Consider the following 27813-nt stretch of genomic DNA (forward strand, 5'->3'; position numbering starts at 1 on the left):
CGGTGACACTCTGCTGACTGTAACCGGTCGACAGCGTCCCCACATGACCTGTGTGCGGTCGGTGACACTCTGCTGACTGTAACCGGTCGACAGCGTCCCCACATGACCTGTGGTGCGGTCGGTGACACTCTGCTGACTGCAACCGGTCGGCGGCGTCACCACAGGACCCGTCCTGCGGTCGGTGACACTCTGCTGACTGCAACCGGTCGGCGGCGTCACCACAGGACCCATCTGCGGTCGGTGACACTCTGTTTTCTGTAACCGGTCGACAGCGTCCCCACATGACCTGCGTGCGGTCGGTGACACTCTGCTGACTGTAACCGGTCGACAGCGTCCCCACATGACCTGTGTGCGGTCGGGTGACACTCTGCTGACTGTAACCGGTCGACAGCGTCCCCACAATGACCTGCGTGCGGTCGGTGACACTCTGCTGGACTGTAACCGGTCGACAGCGTCACCACAGGACCCGTCTGCGGTCGGTGACACTCGTGCTTTCTGTAACCGGTCGACAGCGTCGCCACAGGACCCGTCTGTGGTCGGCGGCGCTCTGCTGACTGTGACCGGTCATCAGCGTCACCGCAGGAATCGTCTGCGGTCGGCGGCGCTCTGCTGACTGTAACCGTTCGTCAGCATCACCGCAGAGTCGTCCTGTGATCGGCGAAAGCGGCTGGGACTCGGCGACAGCGGACCCCGGTGATGTTCCGCTAGGACGACGACAGTGATTCCAGGGGCAGCTCCAAAGCACCGCCAAAATGGATGGCGATAGAGACGGATGAAGCGCAGGGGCGAAATGCTGTCTGCTCGCACGTGCCTGGCACGTCTCACCACCAGCGCGAGAGCCATGTTGGGGATGTGCTGAGTGTGGACAGCGATGTCGTGCTGATGGTGGGATGCTTGGCACCAAGGCATAATCTTATAAAACTGAAATAGCTGCAAATAACCAAAAGGAAGCATTTTGGAAGCTTAACATGTCAGGCAGAGCCGGCGCTCAAGCCTGATCTTAGATTCCACCTCTAATTCGTTCTATGGAAATGGCTTGGTGTCAGCCCTTGCAAAAATTTTCCGGTGACAGTCATTCATACTTGACCGTGCGGATGGTAATACCATGTATGTGGGCACAACTGCGCATACGTCACACAGCAAGCAACATCGTATCCGCCGAAAAATGACAGTTGTTGGTGCGTGACAGACCCACGTCAATCGCCGCGACCAAAAGTCACAAGTCGGCGCACCCTATGCCTGGATAAATGTGGAGCAGTTCAGTTCAGTTCAGTTCAGTTCAGTTCGTCGACAGTTCGTCTACCAGCGCGGTACTAGAGTCGCTAAGCATTCAAGAGTTTGGCCAGGCGTGCGAACCATGATCCTCTGGCGCTGAGATGAGGGCCGATCCGGATCGTCCGCACTGCAGTTGCAGGCCACCAAGCGTCCGCGTCGAGCGCTCGGCGAACGACGCCAGGCAAAGTCGGGATCGTTTTGAACACTTGATGAATGCCGACGGCAACTTTGATGACAATGCCCCGCGCCGAAACGGCCTATTTGCATTCATCTCGCGGAAGTTGCTCCACACCGAGCGAAGGCCATCAAGGGTGGTATTGTCCATTCAACTCGTCAGATAGGAGAAGCTTGGCGTTCCTGGCCACTGAGACGCCGCCCCAAGGGTGGCATGAACGACAACACTGTCGCGGCCGGCGGGTCGTTCCTTCTGGTGACCGGACAAGAGAGCCACGCCAGAGGGAAGTCACGGCAGCATCGACGCTGACCCGACCGACGAACGTCAGACGGTCATGCACTAGCTGTTGCGGTTCGCACTGACACCACAACACCGACCCACGCGGTTCTCATGATAGTTTCTCTGGCTGTTTCCGTACTCAGGTAAAGACAATGGTCGTTACGGTCCAGATAGTCAATACTGAAGACTTCAATCCTCAGCATGATTCAGCCCACGTTGACTAGTTCGCTATGGTGATAATTGCACTGGCTATTCATCCGCGCGTGTGATCTCCTCGTTGTCGGTCTCAGAACGAATCGCTACCGTGCTAACTGTCAAGTTAGCAGCTTCTAGCAGATTCTCATGGCACGCCTTTGAAAGCTTCGCAAGCATTCTGCAACTATTGCGGCTGCGAAATCAATATGCCCAACTCTACTGGGTGGTCGCTGTTTCAGCGCCGTCGCGAGGATAATGACGGTGATAAAATCCTCATGATCATTTGATTGCGGTTTCTTCGTGGTTCTGTCCAAAATACAATGATAAAATTCCGTGATTGCGAAAGATTGGCATTCTAAATTTAGCATTTCATTTCACGTGTATGTTTCGATTTGCTACATAACTACATAGAAACCGCGGCCAAATGACCATGAAAAGTAGGAGGGAGTTGTTGAGCTTTATAGTGAGATTTGAGCTGAGATAGCAGGGCTGTAACGGAGCCTGACAAATTGATTGCGGGCAAAAGGAATTTATCTTGAGCTCAATACTTTAAACACAGGGACAAAAACGGATGATTCAATTTAGCAGTCTCGCGGGATACAAATTTGCGCTGTGGTTGGCTAGGGATATGATTTCCTCTGCTGACGACAAAAGCTGCGTCATACAAATTGACGGGGGAAACAACCTACCAACGGGTAACAACGCTTCATGCGTTGATACCCGTTCAAGAGTTGATTCGTCGCTTTCCTGACACCCCTATTTTAGCGCCTCACTCAATTGCATTTTCAAACGGTTGATGAAAACTAATTCCCTGCTATGGTACAAACATCAAGTATCGCGCTTTTTAGTTGTACCTGCCTTGCTTCGGAAATACAGAAACCAGTGTGACACGTAGAAATTACTTTTCAAACAAGGCTCTGGCGCACAGGATGGAAGTGGGCGTTATTCGATTGCCAACCAACGCTAAGCTAAAGACGCTGAAGTGTTAAAGCTGTTGGTGGGACGCGCAAGCAACATCTGAACTGCATCAGCGTTCAGGTAGGCATGTACCTGTTTGGCGAGCTGATGAATCGTGCTAATGGTTTTTATTTATGACTGTAACTTACGGCACTTGTCGCCAATATTCATTCTCAGTTATTTTTGGCGGTATGTTAATGCATTGGTTGGGCTATGGGCTGGGTCTGGGGTGGATGGGTTTAGACTACAAGTGACTTTAGGTACGTTAGACTGTGGACCCCAAGGGATGTTCCTTCGCCTCGTCGTATACCAGCTTGGGGTCGGATCTGCGGCGGTTATAATTCTTGCACGGATCTGCTATGCGTTAAGACTGGACTGGCGCCTGTAATCTCTTGGGCGAAACTCTTGTCTAGTCCAGGAAGTGAGGACATTGAACATTACAGAGTTCGTCACTTTACTAGACGCACACTGAGCTAGGCGTTGGCAGCCGTGTAAGTGTTGTTACTGATCGCTTCATAACTGCGAGCGCGTAATGACATTTCAAATGCCTATTTAGAGTTTATGGTCCAGCGCACAACCAAGAACGTTTCCTGATCTGGTGACACAGCAATACCGTTAATACTTTAGGATCTACCTGGCGCCAATCCAGACCTAAGATCTAAGATCCCTCATAGTTCACGATTTACATGAAAGGCGAGACGCCAAAACAAATGAACAGTTAATATAGCGACACCTCATTTTTGGCGTGGAAACTACTTGGAATTAAATCAAGCATGGAGTGAGGAGCGTCTCTTCTTCGGAAAAGAATCCAACTAAACGAAGTAGACTTGGTTGAACATTCCGCGCCCTGTTTCATGTGTTACAGAGTAAATACCAAACCTGGGGGATCCAGGATCCAGTCCTAGGAACCAATTTTGCGACTCAGTATGCATGATCCAGATGACGCGTAGTCGGAATCATGATAGCTGCGGTCATCTGCTGCACACCAGCTACCGATCACGCGATCTCGGTTCGCGCGTGGGTGTCAGGTGCAGGTCCGAGTCTGCCAGCTGCTGCCACCGAGCCGCGTGCGAGACGTCTGTTCAGCATTAGGACGTCAGTCGATAAATTCACGTCTGGCTATAAGGAATTTACTCGCAGCTCCACGGTGCCATGTTCATGTTAGCTGTAGTGGGTCATATTTTATGGCGTTCTCAAACACAAATAAGACGCTGTAACGTATTTTTCGAGACGTACTCAGAGACATACCGCGATCAAAACGAGACCTACTGCCACCCTCATCAGGAGCGAGACATTCTCTCTGCTGGCGGGCATTCAAATCCACTCACGCTCTCGGCTTAAGCCTCCTCTCTTCCACATCTTTCGCATTGCTTGATCATGCGCCTTTCCAAGGAAAATAAGCTTGGTGCCACTCACTACCATCAAGCGACCTCAAACTTCATTACTACGGAAAGTTTTTTCATTTGGTTTCAATAACGCGCACAGACATTTTTAACGTTGCGAACATTTGAAGTTTCGTATTCAATTCGAGCAGCCATGAATGTCCGATTTTTCCTGGAAAGCTAGAACGGTATGGGCCAATGATTTCAAAATCATACCGGCGTCAGCCTGCTAATATCAAGGTTGCGTGCCAGGGTTTAGTTTCAATCTATGGTCAATTTCAGTATCCATATGTGCGTCTGGTCATCACAGCGTGGCGTACTTGAATCCATTTCCCAGACCAAGGTCTTCATCCACCTGTGATCGGGGTTAATGACAACGGTTTTTGAAGCACGACTGGTAGCGGCTGTAATCGTTGCAAGAAGCTCACTGATCGGCGAAAGAAGAGAGAGAGAGAGAGAGAGAGAGAGAGAGAGAGAGAGAGAGAGAGAGAGAGAGAGAGAGAGAGAGAGAGAGAGAGAGAGAGAGAGAGAGAGGAGAGAGAGAGAGAGAGAGAGAGAGAGAGAGAGAGAGAGAGATGAGAGAGAGAGCGAGAGAGAGAGAGAGAAGAGAGAGAAGAGAATAGCGAGAGAGAGAGAGGAACCGAGAGAGGACGAGATAGGCGATGAGAAGGAGAGTCTCGAGATGTGAGCCTTGAGCAGACTTACGAGATCGCGAGAGCTTAAGAGACGATAGAGAGCGCGAGAGACTAGAGCGAGAGAATAACAAGAGAGAGATAAGAGCAGAGTAGAGACGAGAGACGTATAAAAGACGAGCAGCGCGATGGAGAGAGCTATATAAGCACTCGCCATTCATTCGAGCCTAGCAGTGTGATAGAAGCTCGCGCCACCATCGAGTATTCATAAGCAAATGCTGCCAACGACGTTGTCTGTTCCATATCTGCATTCCTATCGAGGCCTGTCGCCAGTGAAAAGCTGGGCCGCCGGCCGAGGCAATATACCAGGCCCAAACGACTGCCGCAGGCCCGGCCGCTGACAACGCTGTTAAAACGGGAGCCGCCGAGCCGCAAAAGTGCGCCCAGAAATGCCGCCGGGTCACAAAGGCACGTCGACCGGGTCATTCCGAGAGCCTCGGCTGCGGTTTCTGTGTACGGCATTGTGCGTAGCTCGGGGTTTTAAGGCTTTAGCACGGGGTTCTACTTGACGTGTTTCTGTAAGGAGGCCACGCATCACAGAGCATTGAACCAACACTGCAGAATTGTTTAGTCTTTTTTATGATTTCAACGTTGCGGCTGTCTTTTGAGACGCCGTGTGTGTCTTGGGCTCCTGGCTGAGAGTGTTCCCATGCCCTCGCTTGTAAAGGGCGGCTAGCGTTCCGGCTCTTTCGAGCTCAGGTTATAATCGATTAAGTCGACATATCCTCACCTGAGTGCTGTTCTCATTTGAAAGCTGAAGCATGCTCGCTCCACGAAAGTGTAAGGTGCTCTGGTCACGAAAAGCGAGCGTACAAATGGTTCATTTCGGCTGGATCATATCGAGCGGCAATCAAAGCTATTTTACCCGCGTGCGTACCATAGCGTACAGCTGTTTAATTGAAATTCCTAACTACGGGTAGATTCACCGCGACGCAAGCGAGCGACGCCGGTACGGGATGTGGACCGTCTGGCTGCATGGTGTGCAGCGAAGGCGGGGGTCCACCCACTTCCGAGCATTGGTACCGTGCGGCCGTCTGTTGTACGGTCGCCCCTGCCCACGAAGCTGCTCATTACGGTCTCCCGGGCAGCCCCAGCGGAGAGCAGAGCCTCGTCGCCTCCCACGTACAGCGGCAGCACTCTGCAGGAAACCATGCTAGTCCGTGCCGCGTGTGCCGGCCTTGCTGGTGGTTCCGAGACAAATCGCGAATGGTGTTGACCCGAGAACTATTAGACGGAATGTGTCAAACACGAAGGGTTTTTGTTGTTATGTTAAAAAGGCCAATGACTAAAAGGTGAAATGCATAGTAACGAATGTCTTATTGATGTGCAATTGTCGAAATGCAAATAAGTCGAAATGCTAAATAGCCAATAACTGGTTCACCGAAATGTTAAAAATTGCAAAACGAACCAACAATAAGAGTTGAAGAGCTGTGGCTGTTGTAAAACATTACGTGTGCCATGTAAGATCGCTGAACTATGGCAGGTCAAAGGCAGGCTGTGGCTGTCAGCGAAGGCCATGCCTAGGGAGTTGTTCAATCTCATGCAAGGACGGAGTGTTAGACGAAGCCATACATCTGAAATAGTTTTTTGGGGCAATCAAACGGATCAAGTTATAATTAAATTTAGAATTAAATTTACGCAGTGTTAATTAACCTGCTTTTTTGCTCAAGAGATTGCTTTAAGAAGAAGTTTCTGGTGCTCATTTCGAATTCATTAAGAACATAGACCACACAAATATGTTCCATGGACCTCTCAAAGGACAGAGTAAGTCACTGACCTAAAAGGACTCGGGTCAACATTTTGTTCTTAGGAACGTACCGCTTAGAGTAATAATGAACGGTTATTCAAATGATAAAATAGAAGCAGTCTCTTGCTTTTTGTTACTTTGACTTTCTTAAGGTCACAAAAGATCACTGATCTTCAAAGACAACCACTGATCCTTTGCTTAGGACAGGAATCCATGTTCAAGACTGCTGCGTGATTGGGTCTGGGTGCACTTCGAACACCAATCTGAAGTTTGACCTTGTTCGACCTTATTTAAATCCAAGATCATGACCTAAGAACCTGAGAGTTTAACAAAAGTAAGCTCATACACGGGCGAATCCACTCTCTAAATTTTGTGCCTCTACCTTCCTTACATTTCGAGACCTCGGGGGCAGGCTCAAATTGACCCCCACCAAGGCAAGGGGTATTCAACCGGCCACCCCGGTGAGTGTTAATTTCGCTTAAGAGAAATTTGGAAAATTGGCTTTGGAACCAAGAATGCTCCGGCAATTGATGAATTAGCTTTTGACTAAAGAATACTTCGGAAATGTGCAAATGTGCTTTCGACGATGCTATTGGCACATTTGGAACATATTGGACATTTTGGTCAATTGACTGACGGTAAATATGCATGTCGACTTATTGACATTTCGTCAATTTGACCGGTCGGCAAAACACCGCTATCCCAATACCGTTGCCTATCGGAGCTGGCGTTAAGCCACCAGGTCGCCGCGCGTAATGACGCGCGCAGAGCGGCGGCAGCTGCGAGCCGGAACACGGCCCGGCTCAGCCGCCGCCGCGGGCCGCTGACGGGCTTCTCCGGCCCTCCCGGCTGGTCCTGGCATTGAGCGGCTGCTGGAGCGGCGCGTCAGGCTCTCTGGGCCGGTGGGAGACGCGGGGGACGACCCGGTGCGCTCCGCCGCTCCAATGTCGCAATGTCGACGCGACGCCCGCGTATGTAGGCATGCCGCTCGGCGGTGACGGTGGCGGGAGAATGGGGCAGAAAGGCGCCGTCTTTTGCCGTCGGGAGAGCGAGGCACCCAGACGGCCAGCTCATCTCCAGACGAGATCAGAGCCGAACTGACAGCGCTGCGGGTCATCACCGCAAGAAATGCTCGTGCGTGAAGACACTCAGCCCCAAAGGGCGTATCCTTGGCTAACAAAGGCATTTCCAACACAACAGTATCCTTGTGTACGTGACACGGTTGTGACTTCAATGTCGTGAGTTTGGGTGCTGAGTCCTCAGCCAGCATGATTTTTCTTCAAATCTTAGTCCGCCGGAGTAGTGGCGGTGGTGGTTGGGGGGGGGGGGAGGGGGGGGGGGCGACGTGCACTGTGCGCCTGTATGCCGTCGCCGGTCGGCGCCTCTATAAGTCACAGGCGTTACGTCGCGGCTAAGTCGGTGCGGCGTTTGATTGTTTCTCAACGCACATGTGCTCGAGATACCCGGGCCGGTTGTCACTTTATATCCGGTATTTTTGTACAGTGGTTTTCATGATACATATTTTCATGGTAATTGACGATACATGAGTCGTTTCCTTCTTGTATTATCTATCATGGATATTTTGGCATTTAAGACACGTCGGTCTCGCTATGGCCTTCAGGACTACATATCATTCGATATGGGGTTTAGATTATTGTGATAGCGTGCCTGGCGGTACATATTGCTGTCATGGGATGACATAACTGTCAAAAAGGGAGGATGGCTTTACTTTTTCTAGACTGAGCTATTCTATTCTTTTCAGACCAGAATTTAGATGTACCTTGTAATTTCGCTGACCTAAGACAGGTCCAAGCAAATCATGGATTCAGCGACGGCGATTTCTAGGGAATCGTTCAATATGATGCAACAGCAGAGTGTTAGACAAAGTCATACATGTCAGAGGTAGTTTTTAGGCAACACAGCAATTAAATTGCGAATTGCATTGACCTAGGACGAGGTATGAAGGCCAGGCCAAAATCAAAGCCAACATCAACAACAAGTCCGTCCCGGTGGCTCAGTTGGTTAGAGCGACTGCCTCCCTATTCACCCACCCGTGGCGGGGTGGGTTCGAGTCGATTAGAAGCTCGCTATTTGCCCTTGACAGGTATGGCCTGCGACCGGTGGCAGCGGTCGCGCTAAAGGTCAGTTGACGTCAGGGGGCGGGACGGACCGTGCCGAGCATTGCGGCACGTTAAGCTTTCATCACTAAATTCTGCCGTTGCCCGGAATTGCGTGATCGGATGGTAGTGGTCAGGGCTGACGCAATAAGCACTGCTTAGGGTGAGCGCTGATCCCAGAGATCCATCCATTCAAAGGATTCGGATCAAATTTCTAGAAAAAGAAAACATGTTTTTAACTCAAGAGCTTGATGTTTGAGGTAGTTTCTGGTGCTAATTTTGAATTTACTGGTAACAGGGACCTCATCATACATCTTCATTGGATTTCTTAAAGGTCACATAAGGACACTGACCTAAAATGACCCAGGTCAACGTGTTGTTTTTAGGAACACACCACCTAGCGTAATGCTTGACACTTATTTAAATGCAAAAAAATGAAATTTGTTTTGCATGACTTTTGTCAACACGACTTTTCAAAGGCAAAAAAGATCACTTGCTTTAAATGAGCATCAGTGACATTTTGCTTAGAACAGTAATCGAACCTCACGGCGGTCGCACGAGAAGGCTTGGGGCACTTTCGACACTAATTTTGAGTTTGACTTTGTTTGACCTTATTTGACTAGTGGGCGAATGATCTAGGAGCTTCAATTGTTACACAAGTGAATCCGCGTACAGACAAATGCACCCTGTGAGTTTAGTGTCCTTAAGCTCTCTTAGTTTTTTTTGTCTTGGGTGGAAGGTCAAATTGATGCCCCCTACCCAAGCGAAGGGTATTCAACCGGGCACCCAGACGCTTGTTAAAGCTGAATACGCGATGGTCTTTAACATCTGAATCGCAGCAGACGTTTGCCATCTCTTACCAATCTATATATATATATATATATATATATATATATATATATATATATATATATAGGGCCTTATCCACACCCCACGTGCCCGGACACAACTAATGCAGTAAACAAATGAGAACGTGGAGAAACAAAACAGACCTTTTTTGATTGACGGAATAAGATTTACTGCATTTGCTCTCACATTCAGCAGCTTGCGGCAGCGACGGTAGCTGCGCATCACACACATGTTATAAACTGGACGATTACGACACGTCTATATATATATATATATATATATATATATATATATATATATATATATATATATATATATGCTTCTATTGACCTAAACTGGAACGGACCACGTCTTGTATCCCAACCGGTGAGAGGTACGACAATACTGGAATTGGGGATGCCTGTGACAGGACTCAGGTTAATCATGGTTCCGAACCAAGAGGCTGTGCTTAGCGCATGTTCGTCCGTTCATTCATCGCTCGAATCATGGTCTGCTGCACAGCCGGTTGACAGTGGGCGTGGGGATGGTCACCATTCGTTTTCGTTGGCGATATGTGGAGCAAACAAAAGTTTTGGGTTACTGTCTAAAGCAGGGATGGGCGCGTTTGTGGCGCTGAACTGGCGACGGTGGCGGTACCTCCAGCGAAGGAAAGCCTTGGTCCAGCGCCTGTACCAGCCATCAGCCTGCAATCGTCGGTGAACGTCTGACACCTGGCAACACCTGACGACACTTGACCCGGTGCTGAGAACTCGACTCAGCTCTGCATCAAGAGGAGTCCAGGCTCAGTTCAGCTCCGAGTCGAGAAACGAGGCTCGGTTTAGCCCCGAGCCGAGAGGAGACGAGGCTCAGTTCAGCTCCGAGTCGAGAGAAAACGAGGCTCGGTTCAGCCCCGCGTCGAGAGAGACGAGGCTCGGTTCAGCAACGACTCGAGAGGCAATACTCGGTTCGGCTTTGAGCTCGACATGAGACTAGATGCCATGACACCGGCGCCGACCACTCAGCCGGCCGAGTTCACGGAGAGCTCGGCGGTCACTCTGAGAGGAGCCTTTGCTCTCCATGCACAACACATGGTAGCGGCGGCGTGGGTTTTTATCTCGCCGCCGCTGAGTGCATCGGCGGCGACGCCGCCGGCAGACTCGGCGCCGGCCCGAGCTGAACTTCTCCGTTTAAATTATTCATAAATGCGGTTCGAGTCGGCGTCTTTATTGGACACGGCCAGTCGGATGGCGGGGATGCGTCGGCTCAGCGAGCGAGCAGGTGACGACAGCGGCGGCGGACGACTTGGGAGCATCAACAGCCGACCAGTCATGGCGGACCTCCTGCTGCCGTCTGGCGAGCCGCTGGCCGGCCATGGCGGACCTCCTGCTGCCGTCCGGCGAGCCACTGGCCGGCCATGGCGGACCTCCTGCTGCCGTCCGGCGAGCCGCTGGCCGGCCATGGCGGACCTCCTGCTGCCGTCCGGCGAGCCGCTGGCCGGCCATGGCGGACCTCCTGCTGCCGTCCGGCGAGCCGCTGGCCGGCCATGGCGGACCCGCAGTTAGCGCCCGCCGCCGTCTGGAAGGCTACTGACCGGTCATGGACGACCTGCAGCTGGCGTCCGCTGCCGTCTGGCGGGCAGCTGCTGGTCATGGCAGACCTGCAGCTGGCACCCGCCGCCATCTGGCGGGCCGCTGCTGGTCATGGCAGACCTGCTGCTGGCGCCCGCCGCCGTCTGGAGGACTGCTATCCGGTCATGGCGGACCTGCAGCTGGCGCTCGCCGCCGTCCAGAAGGCTGCTGACCGGTCATGGCGGAACTGCTGCTGGCGCTGTCCGGAGTGCCGCCGCGCCGAGCGGTGCTGGAGCTGCTCAAGCTCAGGAGGGCGATGGTGCCGTACTCAGCCGTGCCGTACATGATGGTGCCGTACATGAGGAGCGCCGCCGGTAGAGCGTGCGACCAGCCTAAGGTACACGAGCGTAGGTGTTGCAGTGGGGACGTATGGGCATGTGGGACTGAACGCTGCACCACATTTATCAAACAGGCAATACGCTGAAGATTCACGGAACCCGTGTTGAAGCACAAGAAACCGCTTTCTATGTTTTTTTGCCAGCAATGCATATGTTTGTATTCCAAAGGTGTGAATTGAATGTAGATGAACGTTGGATTCAAAGAGAAGTGCATAGCACATTCGTATCACTCAGTGCGTTGCTATCTTCTTCTAAAATATGTTTTGAGTCCAAATTAATGACAATCTTACACTGGGAAGATTACAAAATTATTTGCTGTCAGTTGTTGCGGGCTTTCCATAAATATTTCACGAGCTGGTGGAGGGGTTATAGAGTCTAACCAAAACGTAACAGGAGGAAGGATTTTGAGAGAGCGTGACGTTACGCGCATGTGCGGTTGCAAATCATGTTGAAACCTTAAGAAAATATCTTAACAGTGAGAAGCAGCTACTTTGATGTGAGAAGCCACGGGTTTACTTGGCGCGTGTGCTAGAGGTACGGACTCAAATACATAACCCTTGTCTCGTTTCGTATGACATTGTCAGGTACGTGGAAGACCATGCTTATCGGTAAATGTAGGGCTACAGGGATGTAGCTTTTCAAAATTGCAAAATACGCAGCAGATGGGGAAGAGAAGGCGGCTTAGCTAGAAAAATCGCTGAGCCTCCTCCGAAGTACACTTAAAACAGACTTCTCCGCAGATTTGACACACTCTTTCAGAGTTGAGAGTAAGGGCAGAGGCAAAATGAGTTGGATGGTGGAGTGGAGCGGTGCCTGAACCCTGAAACTGGCTCAAACTACCTCCATAATACGCCAAAAATACGGTTTCCCCTTGGTTTGGCCCATTTTCTTCCTAAAATTGGGATGCTAGATGGAGCAAAGTTGGATAGTTGGGGAGGGGGGGGGGAGGGGGCGGGGGTTAGAACCCCTCATCTGAATGAGAAACTGGACCCCTGGTTAGAAAGCACAATCCCCCAATTAAAAAGGAAACTGCACCCAAGTAGGGCTAATTAAGAACTTATGCCGAGTATGCTATTTTCCGACAATTGTATTAAATTACTTTCAATCAGCATTCAGAGTTTGAAGGATTGTTTGAGATCATCTAGTTTCACACTTGATTGTGTTTGCTTGCTGGAACCTATCTCTGCACAGTCAATCACACGCCCCCCCCCCCCCCCCCCCAAAGGGGATCCCCATGAGCGGATCGCATCGCTCCCCCCCCCCCTTCCCCATCAGGGCGTAGGGGATGGTTCGCACCCCTCATCAGAGCGATGATGATATTTAGGGTTTATGGGCGCGTCGACCACGTGGCCATTTCCTGCGCCACATCAGGGCGAGGGTTAAGCTTGTGATATAGGGTGATTGTCACACTCCTTAATAATATGCTGCATTGTATATTAATATAGCTTTAGTAAGGTTAATGCATATGATTCTTGGCTGAATTAATTTCTAGAATGATAATGATGGCGAGTGGCACGTATCTAAAGGGATGATAACATCTGTATTCATTTAAGAGCTTTCGTTTTGCAACGAGGACATCACTCATCCATAGTCAGTGCAAATGGTCGCTGCTTAATAATTGTTCTGGGCGGTTATGATATGTAAGCAGCACAAATGCCATTTAACAAATTTGCAGCTTTGTTTTATGATCGGTGCTGAAACCAGAAATGTTGAAGACAGAAACCAGAATTGTTGAAAACAGAGTCGTCATATGACGAAATAGTTGCACCGCCCGAAATCTAAAAAGATCAACTGACATCGCTTGCCACGGCACGTTACACGGGCGTTGACCAGCCACCCATGTAACGCAGATCATTCAGCAGGCAATCCAGTGTCAACATAATGTTATGGGCTCTGGATTGTGGAGTAAACATTTGCTTGCACATCATAAAACTACGAAACGCTACCGGGCAGCGCCATAGACGCCGACCGAGCGGCTTCATTGATCGGTATGTGTGTCTCCCGATCATTTATACCATAGCGGCAGCGCGCGACACCGAGGCTCACGCGCAGTTGTGGTCGAATGCTTTGGCTCCGTTCACGCGTAAATTGAGAGACCGTCAACAGCGACAGTTGGTGAAAAGCAATCTACATGGAAATGACAGAAAATGCAAATGTCAGGCCGGCATTGGCTCCGTTTATTGTTTAGTATGCAGGGCAACGCGTTGAGAAATCTACTCGTATTTTGTGGTATGCAATAAATGTAGAATGTATGTAAGTGCTAAATTATCATGAATATATATATATATATATATATATATATATATACACCAATGTCCCTTCTCTGCAGTCATGAACAAATATCTCAGTACCTAGTGCGGAGCATCCTACGCGCGGTCAACCCTTCGTAGCTTGCACTGCAGGGTACAGCAACATTTCGGAAGGTCTTACCAAGCAGGTAACATTCTTTCTAACCCAGACCTCTCGCAATCCGAAACCATTCTGTTGCATGTGACACTCAGTTACAAGGAAGGATTTCACATTTGTGTGGGGTTTTGAACTGGAGAAGTCATGTTGAAGATCATCCGGTGCAGTACGCAGCCCTGGCATTAAGGCCTGATCCCCTATAGTTAATAAACCTCTAAACCGCTCTAGTATTTATATGGAACAGAGAACGTCGCACTGCAGCATTTGATTATAAATACTCAATGGTAGCCCATCAGCCCTCTCTCCCTCTCTCCCTCTCTCTCTCTCTCTCTGCTAGAAATGAGTTGTGATGTTGTGTAATGCAGATTAAGAATTATTACCGGACGTCATTCTCAGATAAAGAATCACTCTCTTAAGTAGCCACTGAAAAGGTGCCGGCACAAAAGCTTACACATATTGGGAAATCTGGGAGAAAGTTATGGCAGTTCAGCTTGTGTGCTGGGTTGGTATCTTGATTTGAGCTTGGACAAATTTTTCACCAGAACAAGGAAGTTAGATGTTCAGTGGTGGATGAACACATCACCCCGTTTGTCGCGATAAGATCCGCAAAATATAAGCGAAATGTTTGGGATTCAAAAGTAAGAGTCAGCAACCAAAGGTCGTTTGGCTGGCAATGCTACTATTTTTGTCACTTGTTTCCTTTATCTTACAGAGGACAAATAACACATTTTTCGAGTTACCCAATCCACAGATAAAAAATAACACACACAGCCTACGACTGTCTTACCCACGAGAATGTGTGTGATGGCCCACAGGTGGCAACAACGAAAAAAGTCACATCACACGGCCGGAAATGTCACATAGTAAAGGATTACTTCCATGATAGCTTAGAGACTGCTTTCATTTTTCGCGCACTTCCGAAATAACGCTGTTTTTTCTTACATAGCATGGCGCCGTTAAACTTGTACACTTCCTGTAAATAATACAGTAGTAATAGCCTTATTCCTTGGAGAAAAACCAGGAGAATGGAGAAATAAATTGGTTGGTATTTCGGCAACATGCCTTTACCGAGACAATAGCAGAAGTGTAACTTCTGCTATTTTTTATGGTAACTTTTAAAGTAACTTCTGCTATTGTTTCGATAAATGCATGTTGCCGAAATATCAGCCAACCTATTTCGCCATTCTCTTTGATTGTCTCCGAGGAATAAGGCTATTTCTACTGGCTTGTATGCACTGAACAGGTTACGTAATTTTGTATACTTCCTGGTTAAAAATGTTTATTCTTTGAAGCACTCTGTGATCTCTCACCTGGGCTTGCTCTAGTTTTTTTTTTTGGGGGGGGGGCTAGGGTTAATGAGGGTAAAAGTACGTTCATTCACAATCCAGGACTGACAGCGTACGGTCATCAGCGGTGCGATGAGCCGCGTGAGACACTCTTGGTCAGGTTCTCAAGAATGGCTGGCGGAAAATTCGTGAGGGTAGATACCATTGGATAGCTAGGTGGAAAACAACGCATAAGCCTTAGGATGTTGTGTGGAGTAAATCTTGCTGTGTGTCGAGAAAAATAGTAATGTCAAACTTCCCATATCATTGCCGAGTAATTTTCACATGTTTTCTCATTGAACTAACAGATACAAGTAGTCGACATCGCAACAAAGCAAGCCGTGATCCACCAATGACTACGTCATTGCACAACACATTCGTTTTAGATAACAAAAGTTCGAGCAAACCTCGAAAGCAGACTGGTATATTGGCAGAATATCATTGTAAGAGGAGAAAAAGTGGCGTTTTAAATCCACGTCTGTGCGTAGTGAAACGGGTCAAGTAGAGAAACGTTTTCATTTTACACCCCACGCAGCCAAAGCATTCCAATTCCCTCATCCCTGGTTAGGGCGTCACGGATCCCTCCACCCCCTCCCCCCCCCCCCCCCTCTCCAAGAGCATCAGGTCACTGCACGCCGCTGACGAGCGCTCTCAGCGGTCAGAGGCGTGCCGGGGGTCGCCCCGGGCGAGTGGCGACGCGTCAGCGCCCTGACCTCGTTACCAGTCCGGCCAGTGCTGCGGCGATCCATCAGCAGCGCCGCTGCAGCTGCGAGCGCCGATTGATGGCCGCCGGCCGGCCAGCGCCCCTGAGCACCAAGCGATTTGAGATATCGCCGGCCGCGTTCATTTAGCTCGGACCGCAATCCACGGCCGCCCAGTCATTTGTACTTGCGCCAATTTTCAGCTGTCTATAGCGCGGCCAAAGTCAGTCATCAATTGCGCCCGCCCGGCTTAATTGGAAACGTGATGCGGGTGGGGAATCTCGACGGAAATTCTGATGCGGCTTTGGCTTGCATGTCCTCACAGTCCGGCCTGGTGGGGCAGAGTGTGGGGAACTGGGAGTGAATTCAGTGTCGAGTTCCGCCGTGTCCTCTCCAACTTTCAAACCTACAAGTACATGTTATGATCATGTCTGAACGGGTCACTACTGTTCTCGGCCATTGACAAGGAAGGGAAACTGTGTTTTACGTAGGCGGTGCCCTGTTTTATGCTATAGATATAGATATAATTCGACTACAGCAGTAGTTTATTTGTAGGATATAAATTCACTGCGATGACAGGTCACAGCGATGCTTGTGCCTAAAACGCCTCAAAAGGCGGACGCCGGGCGAGGGGCCAGACGGCTAGTCGATCTCAACGGGACCACCAGCAGCTCTGTGCATCTGAACACCGCCGTGTCAGTTGTCAGCTTTTTCATGACAGGACACGCCACCCGCCTTTGTCCCGCGCCGCTGCTGGAGAGAAATGCTGAGTAAACCCATGATTGCCCTTTGCTCACAGAATGTCCACTAAAGGATAAAATTGTTAACATTAATTGTAGCTTAAATGCCGATTAATTGCATATGAAATATCTATGGTGTACATGCCAACTGCCGACGGATCACCAGCTTTTCCGACACGTTGACTAAAAGAGGGATCAAATAGCGGCCGTATGCATGAATAACCATATATCTATATGATAATCTGGTGTAACTTGACACTTGGCACGGCGTGTACCATTTGTACTAGTGAAAGGAAAGCGTGATGGATCAAAAAGCGGCAGAACGAACGAATAACCATATATATGCACACACACGCACACACTCACACACATACACACACACACACACACACACACACACACACACACACACACACACACACACACACACACACACACACACACACACACACACACACACACACACACACACACACACACACACACACACACACACACACACACATATATATATATATATATATATATATATATATATATATATATATATATATATATATATGTGTGTGTGTGTGTGTGTGTGTGTGAAAGTCTGGTGCAGCTTGACAGTCGTTGCAGTCTTTGCTAGTTGCACTAGTGACGATATGAAATCAGATGCCAGTTTTCCAGACACGCAACGTTTCTTTTTTTACTGTAACCACCGCTTGAAATGGAGTACTCGAAAACGGAGCTGGAAGCAAATAAAAAAGGCCAGGGATCCACGGGTGCGTGTGTCTGGAAATGCACAGGTTAGCAGAGTTCGCATGGGGTCTCAAATTACGACCAGGTCTGACAGCTGGTGCCCATCTCTTATGCTGAGCGCCATATGCGTCTTCGAATCCTAACTTACGTGCAGCGTGACTTACGCGCTTTTGGATTTTTCAGCTTAGACTCCGAGCATCGTGTGCTTGTAGCGATGTGACACATTTACAACACTTTCCACTTCAGTTTAACTGTACCTAACGAGCGTGCTATCCCAGCCTGAATACATCAGGCGCGAGTGCAATGTATTTGTTTGCAGTCTGGCTTATGAGCTCAACGCAGAATGTACACACAATCCATTTTAGTTTATAGTGTACCCACACTCAGTTGGAGCTGATTCTCCGCCATCAAAATGCCGTCAAATTTACGGAGAACTTTCCGGCCGTTTCTCGGCGTAGTTTTGCGAGCGCAACGCACTCGAAGACTCCTCCGCTCAGCGGATTCTGCGGCGCGGGCCGCCCGACGGCAGTTAACGTATTCGGTTCACGCGTCTTGGCCACTGTATGTATGCGCCGGCACTCCGCATAGGGTGTTAGAGTAATGCATTCGCGCTATTTTGACTGCGAAATATTCCGGACATGACGCGTCATCTTGTCAGTAATTTACACAGGGGACACGATGTCATATTTCAGAGGAGGCGGACGGTGCTCGTCGCGCTCACCGCCGCTGCGCTGGTTCGGCGGGCAGGGGCGAGACGCGTTCGACTCCTCCGTGTTCGGCGCCGCTCATGCTGCTCCACCTCCAGTCAGGCAGATGCGGGCGGAATCTGATGACGAAACCGTGTTTGTGCTGGGTTGGGCAGGTATTTGTGTTCTTCACAATGTAGAAGCATTGTGCATTGAGCGAGCAGTTTATCACTGAAAGTGAGCGCCAATAATGGGGCCGGCATTACTCGCAGCTCAATCTCGTCACTCGGGATTAAATCATTGTTAAAGCGCCTTGCCGGCTGGAAATCCGAAACCTCGCTGTATACCAGCCGCCGGCACAGATACTCGACCGGATACGAATGCTATCATCAAATGCTTTATCGAGCAGCTCACGCAATGGCCGGAGTGACGGCCACATCTTCTTCAATCTCAACGCCACGCTTGTCAGTACCGCAACGAATGCCGCTGAGCCTATAGCACCAACCCCAGGCAGCGCCTCCTGCTGGCGCGATGAAAGCCTCTGGGTCGACACCGGAAGTAGCCTGTTTCCGCCCGAGGTGCGGCGCGCGGCAGCGTCGCAATCTGCGGCGGATCCGTTTGATCTGACATTCAAATGTAACACGTCACGCGGGATCATCTCGCGTCGCGACTTCCCATGTTCCCGATCAGTTTGACGTTTCAATATGCGCCGGGCCGGCGGTGGCGGCGCCGCCTAATCCTCCGATCAGTCGCATGGGGCGGCGGGTACGCGGCTCCGGTCGTCCGGCGCCGCCTAATCCTCCGATCAGTCGCATGGGGCGGCGGGCACGCGGCCCTAGTTGTCCGGCGGCCCTTCGCCCGAAGCGGCGGGCACACGGCTCCAGTCGTCCGGCGCCTCTGCCCAGAGCGGCGGGCATGCGGCCCTATTCATCCGGCGGCCCTTCGCCCGAAGCGGCGGGCACACGGCTCCAGTCGTCCGGCACCTCTGCCCAGAGCGGTGGGCATGCGGCCCTATTCATCCGGCGGCCCTTCGCCCGGAGCGGCGGGCACGCGGCTCCAGTCATCCGGCGCCTCCGACCGGAGCGGCGGGCACGCGGCCGTAGTCGTCCGGCGGCCCTTCGCCCGGAGCGGCGGGCACGCGGCCCTAGTCGTCCGGCGGCCCCCCCCCCCCCGCCCCGCTCGGCGCACGACCCCGTCTCACCCATCACCCGTCACAGTTTTATGTGGCTGACCTAATGAGATGGCGACTGTGTGAGTGCGCCGACAGGGCATGATCGGCGGCTGGCCCTGCTGTGGGCGTGCCGTTGGGATGAGCCACCGGTATTGGTCGCGGTTCGCCTCGCCTGCAGCTACCGTCGAAAAGTCTGTTGCAAGAAGAATTGTGTGCATACAAACTAATCAAATTAGAAAACATAGCCTTTACTAAGCCGTCAAGTCTCGGTTACAGCCCTTTCTAAGCCGGAGTCCCGAGTGTACAGATGAACCTGCGCTTCGACGGACTTAGACTCGCTGTGTTGGCAGTCAGAGAATTCTAGTAACATGACGGTACGCTATGCATGCGAGATCATGCAGTCTAGTACTTTCGCGTCAGTTTCCGACATTTGCAGGCAAGCGGTAGAGTTCTAAGCGCTCACGCATCATGCATACCAGCTGACGTATCAGTGTTGGACTTTTGGTTTTCGGCCTTAGTTTGGTGAGTCAAATTTGACGCCCCCTCCCCCGTCAGAGCCAGGGTGAAATAAAGCGGTCTGCCCGTGAACGTTTGTCCCAATTTAGCGGTGTGCAGGTAAGCCAGAGTCGGCTATGCTGCACGTTCTTCCCCTAAAGGTCACGGCAAAAATAAATGCTTCCCTGCTAGCCTCACATCGGGCGCTCCGTCAGCACGTGTGTGGTCACAAATTGCAGCAGACAGTGATGCTGAAGACAGATCGAACGCGGCTCATATGTAAAGCACTCGATCCCTATCAAATACAACATGTGCCCCTGCCCGTGCATGCTTGGGACTTCAAAACGTAATGTAAATGCAAAAATTATTGCATCGAGGTGCCGGTCGATTTTGAGGTCGTGCCTATCCGGCACGATGCAGATGTAATTGCCTTTTGATAGCCGCGATGTGCGGTGTTGTAAGCCGGGTTTTTATATCGAAATGTTGACCAAGGTGTCTATGGGTGCTCAGAAGCTAGTTCTATACACTTTACGGAAGTGACCGTCGATGATCCCGAATCCCGCATACAAAACAAACTTGCTCTGACCTGGACCGGATGGTTCGCACTGCACCAAAGCGACGCGTCAGCCGCGTACCGATGCCAAGGCCACTCAGGCATCGATCATAGGACCACGGGTGAAAAAGCGCATTTTGGTCGCCGACAAAACCCTGCCGGCATAACTGACACTAGCGGCATAACCCAATGTCATATGATATAAAATGTCAATGATGTGTTTTCCTAGCAGCACAATCAGATTCTGGCCTCAGCTGGCAATCACTGAAAGACTCATCGCCGCAGTGATCAACGCAGTCCACGCATAACCGAAACGTTTACGCATACAATGTCGTTCGACTTAAGTCAGGGCAAACGACAGGATCAGGATGATGTCTACTGCCGCTAGGAAAACAAGCACACAGGCATTTTTATCTGGTTGGTAGATACTTCTTGGTGGTAAGTCCACTCATCCGATAAAATTTATAAACGCATAGCAATCTTTACAGTGGTGGTCATGTTCACAGGTGACGGGTCACAGCCTGCTACCTGGTAGGGAGCTTATTCAACTGCAACAATTTCGTAGTGGTCATATGGTGTGCCCTCCCCCCCCCCCCACACCCTAATACGTAAGTCCTTTTCTGCACAGCAACAAAAAATAATCCATTAATTCTTGCAGTGATGGAGTAGAGTGGAGAGTTGTGGAGAGTGAAGAGTTGAGTGGAGAGTAGAGACTACATGCACCTAAGAGTCCTCCGCTGCCGAGTCTGACCTGTGCCAAAGCTTCCCTTCCGAGCATATAAGGCCACCCGGGCAGTGCTCCCGCCATAACGCACACATATAACGCACATAAACGCACACCATACGCTGCTGTCTTATAAACGACAAAATTGCAATTGCAGTGACAGCCATGATGGTTCCTGGGATCCAGGATGACGTGTGAGTGAGTGAAGGCCTGATCTGGGCGTGTGTCAGATCACATTATGCACTTATTAAAGTACGCTCCTATGTGGAGAGCTGCGTGTTGCCATTTCAGCCATATCACAGGTGCTCTGATTTCTTTGTTTCTTGGACTCTTGTCCAAGAAAGTATATATATATATATATATATATATATATATATATATATATATATATATATATATATACTTGAAGCCCATGTGTATTGGAAGAAACACATTGCCGCTTATCTATCATTGTTCTCACAAATGAAATATTTGAACTGCAGTGACAGTCGTGACGGATCTTGGCGTTACTGCGGATGGCCTGAAGTTACCGCGCATGTCGTGTAATACGCAACGCAACCACATCTCGCAAGATTTGAGAACCCTTCACACGCTGCGCGCTAAATCTTGTACTACCTGACCGCGCTGTACCGCGTACCTGAACACGCATTTGAGTCCTCACCCAGCCATAGGCCCTCAAAGTTTCACACCATACCTCCATCAGATCATTTCATCAGAAAACATGAGTGGAGCAAAGGAACGGTTTTGCTGAGCCGCCATTCTTCTTGGAGGCAGACACCACATGCCGCCTGCCGCGCTCTGGAGAAATCTGAGCCGCATATGGCGGCACGGGCCTGTAGACGTTAGCCGGTTTAATGCAAAAGTTGCCGCCATCTCCTCCATCATGAGCTGGTGGGCCGAGGGCGACGACAGACTCACCGCGGCCGCCATTATTCACTGGGCGGCGGTGACGCTAATGCGGTCCTCGGGCCATCTATCCTAGTTATCCCGGCCGGGTGTATTCCCCAAAGTGGCCGCCGAGTTATAACTGCCGCAGCCGCCGCCGCAAAAATGGATTGGCCGCCGCGGCGCGCCGCCCCGCGCCATGCGAACTGCGCCTCGGGCAGCTGGGGCGCGCATCATGCGCTACCCTGCACCGCTACAGCACGTGGGACGCCGGTAAGCCCTCCAAAGCTGGGTGCTCCGGCCAGCAGGAGCAGACATAACGGCCGTTTCCCACGCTCTTTATTCGAGTATTACGACACGGCGAGAAGTTCGTGGGACTTTTAACAGTTTTTTTTTTGCGGGAGTTGAACGTTGCCCAAACATTTAGAAACGCGGTCTGAGCTCTGAGGAAGTTCCACGCATTCGGCAGCGGGAGGTGGAGCGAGCGGGAGGGCTTCAACTCGTTAGATTTCACGCAGGTCAACGCAAACATGTCACCATCACGAGTCTCACTCTCCAAAGAGTCCATGTGGATACAGATTCCTGATGCCTAAGTACTCCCCCCCCCCTCTCATTTCAGTGCTATGCGGTTGTGGCAGATGCTATTGTGTCATGCTTTTATCATCGGTTTGGATATGATATCTTCATTTATTTTCAAAATCAGAAAGCCGGGATGCAGTTTTTGAAATTTATCAGCGGAATGTGCGTTGCGGAATACCGTTATTTACGGAACGACTTTGACTTTTGGTATATGGAAAATGCGGCGCAGTAGTGAAAATTGCGTTGCGCCAATATTCGACGTACTTATAACCCCAATATCACGTTACGAAGGTCATGCCATGGTATAGTCAGGCGGCGACCTGAGCTGTCCTGATGGCACGACACACGAGTCAGCAGACGACAGGTCAAGTCGGCGGGGCTCAGGCCGCTGCAGGTCTGTTGTCAATATGAGAGGGTGGGCTACCTCACCGGCGCCGCTGCGTCATCTTGATCCGAGGGGCGCATTCACCAGCTATACACCCCAGCCAAACGTGAATGGGAGTCATTTCACTGTTAATGGGCAATGGTATTACGACAGTAATAGGTTTCTGGGGAGCGCCTCGTCGGGATGTTCCGAATAGGGCACTTAATTATCTTTCTTCATATTTTTTTAGAAAATAAGTTCAGTGCTAAGAAGCGGATTGAAAAGCTGATGAAGAAGCCGAAGTTGAACGATGAAGATTGGAAACTGATGAAGACGCTGAGGCTGAACGATGAAGCTGATAAATTACAAAACGAGATAGGGCGCCGCAACACGGTCAGTAATGCCTCCTTGCGTTCCATTGAAAAGCACAACACGGTCAGTAATGCCTCTTTGCGTTCCATTGAGAAGCAAATCCGGCGGAGACGGGACTGAAACCAAACGCCGGATTGAGGTTATAGCGGTGAGCTTACAGAGTGTCCGAAATGACTGTTTATCGCTGCTGCGCTAAAACAAAATAAATTACACAACAAATGATGCGCATATATTCGTCTACATTGCATGTTCAACACTGCGGCCGGAGTTGAGAATATTCAGCACATTCCTCTGTGGCGACTTTCCAGCGCTTCATAGCAGTATTTACACTACAGCTCTCCCTTTTCGCCTTCGAAGTTGCGCATTTGAGCTCCGTGCCTACTCTGCCTGCCTAGCCGGGCGTGGGCACCGCTAAGGCCGGCGCCAACACAGCCAGACCGAAATGAGTTCCGCGAGATTTATATGTGTTCGCGGTCGGTCAATCGCAGCAAGGGCGGGACACTGAAGGTCGCCAGCGGGTCAGAGGCCGCAGGGGGCTGACCCCCGTCGTTGTGGGATAATCAACGTCACCTCTTCAAGCCAGGGATCGCAGCGGACTGAGTTCTACATCCGCCAGGTCTTGGTAAAGTTATCTCAGGGTCAGGGGTCACGGCGGCATTACGTTTGCCGCCACCAAATCTCGTAGGTCACGATGTCCTGACCCCAAAGACTGCCAGGACGTGATGACGTCATCTCTGCGTCATAAGGATCGCTGGCGTCGACTCCTTCATCTGAGGGCCGGAAAACGACGGGTCTCTGCGTGATGAAAGCGCCTCTCCACTGGGGATATTTGTGCAATGTGTTGGGGTAGACCAGACCAGGGGTGAAAAAGTGTCTTTTCTTTCACCGACGATATTTAGAACAGGCTAAATTTGTCTCCTGGAGCACATCCGTCACCAATAGTCACAACGCAACTCCAAAAGCAATAAACCGCACGAAACGAAAATAAATCAAGTGCAATGCATCATAAAAATCCCACATATTTTCGTTCCGGAAGGTTCAGTTGCAGTAAAGCCTCATTTACTGGTGACGCCAAAAGTCCCGGTGGCAAGGGCGTCGGTCTTCGTGTGGGAATGACCGGTGTGGTCTGTCAGCACGTCGGTTCGGTTCAAACCTAAGACGTCGCGTGCACGGAGATAGGCGCGAGCAGGTTTGGTCATCGGCCGCATCACGGCCATAACTGCACTATCTCACGACACACTAGGGCAATACCAGTGTTCGAGAAAGAGCTCTCGCAGGGTTTGATCCATTCATAAGAAATACTATACACCGCTTTGCTATCAGTTGGACACTCTCTTTGATGTTACAAACTGTCTTACTTTGGGTTAAGAATTGCTATATTTTTTCACATGACAGCTATTTTCCTTGAAATTTCACAGTTTTCCATGATGCCTCGAATTCAAACCTCCAGAATTTACAATCTGCGCCTGAGCAGTATCTACTTCTCAGTGTGAAATCACCAACCACAAATCCAACACCGTATAACCTATTTCACGGCCCGGGTTACAGGGTGGGGAATCAATGTCTGCGTATCGAGCCGTGCTCAGCGGAATTGGCTGATGATTTCAGATTTCGGGCACCGCGACTGTATCGTTACATGACGACCTGGTTTATTGTTTAGAACAATTCTGACTTCAGTGCCACTCATGGAACGGAGCCGGACTTTTTAAAGAAAAGTGGCGTTTGGACAGTCATATCATACCAGCCCGTAGTATTTACCTGTTAACCTGCTATGGACAAAGTCACGTACAGCTCATCATATGTTCTCGCCATGGACCTAGAACCTAATAACCACAATCACGAAGCTCGTAAATTAGAGCAAGGCGTGAAATTCTGGTTGCCTTAACCCGCACCGTGTCGTTATAATATTCTGCATGTAAACAGAACGTGCGGCGCCAGCACCTCATTGCAGCGTCGGTGAGTCGACCACTGGAGCGTCACTGTTCCGAATACTGGGACTGTCGAATGTCCGGCAAGGGAGGGGCCGTATATCCGGCGCAGAAGGGGTGGTGTGCCCGAGACAGGGCCGCCCGACGGGCACAGGAATTCGCCGGCCGCGTGCTGGCACTTGAGGGGCTATTCGACGCAAGAGCAGCCGTTTAGCTCTAGGGCGGCCGTGGAGAGGCCGCGTGTCCGACGCAGGAGCGGCCGTCAAGCACTGGAGTGGGCGCACCCTCGGCACTGGAGCATGTCTGGCACATGAGAGGCAGCATGTCCGGTACAGGAGAGGCTGCGTGTCCGGCACAGGAAATACCGTGCAACACTGGAGTGGGCGCGCGGCCAGCGTTGAAGTGGGCGCACGTTCGGTTTTGGAGCGGCCGCGTGTCCGGCACAGCAGAGGCTGCAAGTCTGACGCAGGGCTGGAAAGCGCTGACACCGGGCTGCGGAGCGCTTGACCTTCGCCGTGATTCGCTGTTTTTCATGGCGCAGACTGGTGGGGGGAGGGGGGTCGATGCGACGCCTAGAGTTTCCAAACTAAGAAAGATAAGCCCTCGCGAAAGAAAGAAAAACTGCTGGATGGGCCTCAACAGCATTTTGCGATCGGTAATGCGTTTTATGCTACTAGGTAAGTAATTGACCCGATCAGACCACGTCAAAGGTCAAATTTTCCCGAAAATCTAACATTTTCAAACATCATGCCTTAAGACACGGAACAGCATTCGTAGTGACCCGGCGTAGAAACAGGCGAATTTTTACACATATTTATGGTGTAGGGATCTGTTAATGTAGCGGTGTCAGCAGGTCGCGCGCTCTCTGCAGAACCGTCAGCCGCAGCCCGTCACCGGCGCCAGCCGTGGATCGCCGTGCAGTGGTCCTGAAATACAGTAGCTTCTCAGAAACCAGAACTGCTAGCGGCACGTTTTTTACGTTAAGACAAGTTCAGTGGGTACCCAAGAGGGCACCGCATGGTTGGGCACGATGGTGTGACATGCCTGAGAGGCATCCTCCAAAAATCTTAGGGGGTCGCGTGCCAAGCTGACCGTTGTTTGAGAACGTTGAAGATTGTGCGCAGTTCGCCGGCTCCATATCTCGAGCGCATCCGCGAGACTCACCTCATCGCGGACCCAAAGTCAGGTCAGCAGCTGCTGCAGACTCGCCCTCCGGCCAGATCCTGATTCGTTCTGCTGACACAGGGGCTGGTGCACACATTTTATGTCAAGTTCGTAGGCTGACACTCTACTGGGGACTGGGTCGTGGCAGTTTCAAGCATGGAAATGAGGCTGCTGACTATGGCTGCCAACAGGGCAGTGCAAACTATTTTGCACAGTCTACTTAAAGGTCGCTCAGGCATGTATGACGTCATAGGCACATCACGCGAGTTCCACCATTTAAATGGCCATTTAGCGCTCAAGGTCACGAGCCACGTCTTGCGCCACATAACACAGGAATTTGGGCAGTGGTACCACTTATGACGGAAATCAGGCTGGAGTTTGAATAAACATAAGCCAGCGCCTTAACTGAGTGTGTAAATGCTAGTAAGAAATATAAAACTATTGAAAAATATACAAGAACACCACAAAAAGGCCAAAACACGCACACATAACGATGTGCGGGCTCCACAAACACGCACCAGTTAACAAGCCACCTCTCGGCGGGTTGAACTACTACGTGCGAGCCCGTCCGTTACAGTGGGGTCCGCATGACCAATAGGGTAGCGATATTTAAATAACGTTTCTGTTGCGTCATGCATGCCTGACTTGCCTTGAAAAGTTCTGCACGGAAAATTGTCCACATCTTTGCGTTCACGTAGCTCAGAAATCAGAGGAGCTTAGGTCTTGCAAAGAGAATGACCGTGAACTGCTCAGAATGATATTCAAGATGGCTATTTTAGTTTAAATTACTATACAGATATGAAACGCTTCCATTTTAGCTGGAGCCTTTTTTAGAAAACTGTCCAAAGGTTTCCGAAATTCGTCTTAAAGAGTGTTTACATTTTTATTTGGTGCTCTTAACTGAAATAGCCATGCTAAAGATCTCTCCATGCAGTTCACAGCCCTGCCCCTTTTAAGACCTAAAGTCTTCTAGTTTTTGAGCTACATACCCACGAAGATGTGCAGACTTTTTTGGGAAGGCTATTTCAAGGTCACTCAGGCATCCGTGACATCATAATAAGGTCAAACGGATTCAACCATTGCATTAGTCATGCGGCGAGCGAGGCCAAGAAAATGCGATTGCCAAGATGTTCATATCTGGCGTTTGTGATGGCGATTTCCAGATGAAAGGACCGTAAACTGGCTCTCAATCAATGTTGCGCAAGGTGCGGTGAAGTAACCAAATAATGACGTATTTAGGAGCGTGTCTGCTGAACAAAGAAATCATGTTGTCTATGAGAGTCATTCCACTTAAAAGTATACCAATAACTATGTGTTAGCTTGCTATCATATTTAATGCTTGCTTCCATATCTTCAAATATGAAAC

Source organism: Pollicipes pollicipes, unplaced genomic scaffold (genome assembly GCF_011947565.3).
Source record: "Pollicipes pollicipes isolate AB1234 unplaced genomic scaffold, Ppol_2.1 Scaffold_6686;HRSCAF=7923_pilon_pilon_pilon, whole genome shotgun sequence".
NCBI lineage: Eukaryota > Metazoa > Arthropoda > Thecostraca > Pollicipedomorpha > Pollicipedidae > Pollicipes > Pollicipes pollicipes.